The 5,327-nt window shown below is 43.7% G+C and overlaps 1 protein-coding gene across 1 annotated transcript in view; it reads right to left on the bottom strand.

The window, feature by feature from the left end:
* The window catches only part of dact1 (dishevelled-binding antagonist of beta-catenin 1), a 21,263-nt gene extending 20,975 nt beyond the window's left edge, over positions 1-288 (bottom strand). The window contains exon 1 of the mRNA XM_031304671.2: positions 1-288. This exon is cut by the window's left edge and continues 210 nt beyond it. The gene's annotated coding sequence lies outside the window, so the exon portion shown is untranslated.
* Between the last annotated feature and the right edge of the window lie 5,039 nt (positions 289-5,327).

The raw sequence follows: 5,327 nt of genomic DNA, 5'->3' as shown, positions 1-5,327 counted from the left end.
AATTGAACTGTAAAGACGCTAAACGTGAAGGGAGGGAGGAGAGATTTTCGGTCAGAAAGTGAATCCTCTCCTCCGCAGCTGAAGGTGTCAACCGGTGGTCTCGCGCTCCTCCAGCCAGCGGACACAGCAGGTTTTTAAAAATGAATCCGGCAAATCAGTCCCGGGTCCAGTCAGGTACAGGTCCAGGTAAATCCCAACATGCCTCCGCGGCAGCAGCGAGAAATAGATCCGTCAGAAAGCAGCGTAGAGTCGGACTGAACTCTGTCCCGCTGCCGCTGATGCTCCACACTGACCCTCCGCAGCTTCACAGAGCGCTAAGCCCCGCCCCCCTCCACGCTGTGTGACGTCCTCATCAGCGAGCTAAGCCCCGCCCCCCTGCACGCTGTGTGACGTCCTCATCAGCGAACACAGGCGCTTCCTGTAGGCCCCTACAAAATAAAAGCTCAGGGTGATGATACTAGTTTATCTTTTTCAGACAAAAACAGAAAAACAGACACATGTAACATGAATTAATGTTTGTGTTATCTTTATATTTATGACAGAGAGTCGGACATTAGCGAGACAAAATGTGGGTTAAATAAAAACAAGAAGACAAAATAAAAAATAAATAAAAAAAAAACACGACTTTTATAAAAAATGTAAATAAAAATAAAGCAATAAAATCAATAAGTAAACAACATTAAAAATAAATAAAACAAGATTCATTAGAATTGCTTTTGTTCTGGTGTCGCTAGTCTGAAATTTTCAAATTTTTCAATAATTTAAATGTTTTTAAAGAAGAAAAATACACAACAACAACAACAACAACAACAACAACACTGCAACGTGACTATCAACAGACGGCTTTAGCTAAAAAACTAAAACAGATGTGTCTGGAGGCACAAAACTCATGGGACCCTTCCAATTATTTAGGATTTCATCCCGACATGGAGATCTCTCTCTAACCCTCTGGCTTCTTTTCAGAAAATTCAGAGTGCTTGTTCTGGAAATGTCTTTCAAGATTTATATTATATATTATATATACATACACACACACACACACACACACACACACACAGACACACACACAGACAGACACACACACACACAGACACACACACACACACACACAGACACACACACACACACACACACACACACACACACACACACACACACACACACACACACACAGACACACACACACACACACACAGACACACACACAGACAGACACAGACACACACACACACACACAGACACACACACACAGACACACACACACACAGACACATACACAGACAGACACACACACACACACACACACACACACACACACAGACACACACACACATACACACACACACAGACACACACACACACACACATACACACACACACACACACACACACAGACACACACAGACAGACACACACACACACACACACACATACAGACACACACACACACACATACACACACACACACACACACACACACACAGACACACACACACAGACACACACACACATACACACACACACACACACACAGACACACACACACATACACACACACACACACACACAGACACACACACACACACACACACACACACACAGACACACACACACATACACACACACACACACACACACACACACAGACAGACAGACACACACACACACACACACACAGACAGACACACACACACACATACACACACACACACACACACACAGACACACACACAGACAGACACAGACACACACACACACACACACACACTCATAGGCCCTGATTTATGTTTTCCTCCGTGGGTGCTCACGGGCACACGGCCTTTAAAAAAAAAAGTAGTCAAAAACTTTTGCATTTCAGAACATTAGGAAATGGACAGCGGCCGTCACGAACACACACGCCTATTAACTGGATAATAAAGCCGTAAACTAGGCTATCTTTCACCTCAGGACAGCACCACTTCTCACAGATACAGATAGGACTGGAGATGAAAGGGTTAACCGTGATCAGCTTCGTGGCTCTGGTGGATCTATCTGCACTGGGGGTGGATGTCGATGCACTTACATCATTAGGTTCTGCTTTTTTAAAAACAAATCTGTCCATTTTAGTCTCACTCTGATTACCTAATGCACATGCACGCACTGTATAGAGAGGGGTCACTAAAGAGGCGTTTTCATCCGAGAGACGCTGTGATTGGTGGATAGGATATGGAGCAGGGGACTGATAGTGACATAACCAATCACACTATGACAGATGCTCCACTTAGCACCAACTGCAATGTTTAATTTGAAATGAATGGAGCCGACTGGCAGTCTGGCACACGTGGCTGCTCAGTATTTTCTGTGGGTGCTCGAGCTCTGGAAGACCCACGGTATCAGCGCCTATGCATACACTTGAGAGGGGCTAAAGAGCCGCAGGTTAGAGACCTCTGGTAAGAGACCTCTGGTAAGAGAAACAAGAAAATATATTATTTTGGAGGGTATATTGAGGCAACTTCCTGTCTGATTGTGTTGATCTTTGTGAACTTGATGCTCTGCCCCTCACAGACTTCCACAGGTCCTAAAGCCCGCATACACACACACACACACACACACACACACACAGACAGAGACACACACAGACACACACACACACACACACTACATATTATTATCAGCTGGAGCATGCAGTGCGTGCGTGTCCGACGCCACAGTCACTTTCAGTTTTGACTACAAACTTTGTTTTAATATCTAATAATAATTTAACATCACGTTGACCAGGGTTCAACATGAACTTTTTGGTCCACCAGCTGAATGACTAGTGAATGTTTACATTTGACAAGTCACTCTATAGATTACCACGGTTTCTTTGGCTGGTAGATGGTGCTAATTCTGAACCCTGTTGTTGACAGCGTGTCAATGACGGGGCTTTGACTAATCCTTATTGTTCTCATTAATGGGTCTCTGGGAGGTTTTTGGGTCATTTCAGACTCTTTAATAGATTCAGAGTTAATACACACACAGACACACACACACAGACACAGACACACACACACACACACAAACACACACACAGAGACACACACATAGGGTACACATGGTATATTTTTTTTGTCTTTGGGTTAGACTGTTTAACACCATTTTTATAGGACAGCTGAAGAAATGAAAGGGGAAAGAGGGGGGGGGGGGATGACATGCAGCAAAGGTCCACAGGGCAGAGTCGAACCTGCGGCCGCTGCGCCGAGGAGTACACCTCTATACACGGGCGCCTGCTCTACTAGGTGAGCTAACCGGGCGCCCCTAGAACTGTGTTCTGATGATATTCTAAAGTCGATTCCCTGCTTGTGAAATACAGGAGAGTTCTTCATGTGAAGTGTCCGTCAGCGTCTCAGGATGGGACAGAAATAGAGTCAAAAAGACAATACAGGGAATAAAGTATTCATACCAAACAAAGAGCTTCCATCTGCTGCTGCTTTACAGCTGCTGCTGATATTTATTTCTGGATCTTTAATGGACACAGGAAGCCACAGGGGACGCCAGAGTCAGGGGAACCAGATCCTTCTACACACCGCTCACGGTTATTTTTATTTTATTTTATTGGTTTATTTGATAGGGACCGTGCATATTTATGAACATTGTTGTATAAAAACACCATGTAAATATGCCAGAATTAGTAAAAATAACTTTTTCATTTCATCAGCAGTCCCTAGGCAGGTGACATAGGACTAACATAGAGACAGCCAGCAGTCATACAGCATTCACTAAACATTAAAAAGGTACACATAATGGTGACATATATAGTGACAAAACAAACAAACAAACAATAAAAAATACATGATGACAAAGACATTATTCATTCACCTCTATACTGCATTCAGTTTACCAGTGAATGTGTGTGGGTGATGAAATGTGTGACAGTTAAAAGGAAGGTCATCTCTGTTTGAAGTGAGTTTTAAAGGTGTGAATGTTGGACCCTCTCTGATTGGGGGGGCGAGCTATTCCAGAGTTGACCTCCTATTATTGACAATACATTTTGTCCAAAAGTGTGTCTAAATGGTATTACCCAGTCCCCTTTTACAGAGGCCCGTGTTCTACCGCCGCTTTCAAGTCTTTGGAAAAAGCCATGTAGCACTTTATATACTAAACAAGCATGCCTGAAATGTTTAACATTTTCAAAGCTTAAAAATGTATGTCCCTCTAAGATATCGCAATGGTGATGAGACAATGCCTTTTTATCAAAAGTTTTTATGGCTTTCTTAAATAGAGATTCAATGCTTTTAAGAGTAGTTATGCTAGTTAATGACCAGTTAGTAAAACAATACTCAAGGAGCAAGGAGACCAGCACGCAGAACGCTTTATAACACCGCTGGATCCAAACACTGACTAGAGGGAACTCCACAGCAACCGGGGTGTAGGATTGGTTTCAACATTTGGGAGGGGGGGGGGGGCACTGGGTCTGACCGTATAACCGTGGGGGTCCTCCCTCATAAAATTCATTCATTTCCTGCATTCTGGTGATCTTTTCTGCAACATTTTGTGCCATTTCTGTGTGAGACACACACACACACAAACACACTAACAAAAAGATACACACACGCACACAGTCACACACACAGAGACACACACACAGACAAATACACACACACACACACACACACAGACACACACACACACACACACACACACACACAGAGACACACACACACACAGACACACATACAGACACACAGACACAGACTCCACCATCTCTCTTATCTCTGAATAATGTGTGTATGAAGACCCGTCAGTCTCCGTGGTTTTAGACTCGTGTAAAGGACATTGATGACAGGATAGAGAGCTGATGCTGCAAGGTTTCCTCTGATGATGAGATAAAGAAGTCATGTTTGATAAAGTTAGTTTAGTTGCTATGGTGATATTATCAATAGTATGGTGCAATGTTCCAGAACTCTAAGTACAACACTCCCAACTCATCATACTAAATTATTAAATCTTCATGTAAAGAAACTGATTCTCCTTCATTTGGCTCAAAAATATCACACACACACACACACACACACACACACACACAGAGACACACACAGAGACACACACACAGACACACACAGAGACACACACACACACACACAGACACATACAGAGACACACACACACACACACACACACACACACACACACACAGAGACACACACACACACACACACACACACACACAGACACACACAGAGACACACACACACACACACACACACACACAGACACACACACACACACACACACACAGACACACACACACAGACACACACACACACACAGAGACACACAGACACACACACACACACACACAGACACAC

Source organism: Sander lucioperca, chromosome 18, assembly GCF_008315115.2.
Source record: "Sander lucioperca isolate FBNREF2018 chromosome 18, SLUC_FBN_1.2, whole genome shotgun sequence".
Classification (NCBI taxonomy): domain Eukaryota; kingdom Metazoa; phylum Chordata; class Actinopteri; order Perciformes; family Percidae; genus Sander; species Sander lucioperca.
The sequence above is the reverse complement of the archived record's forward strand: the minus strand, read 5'-3'. Positions and strand labels throughout refer to the sequence as shown.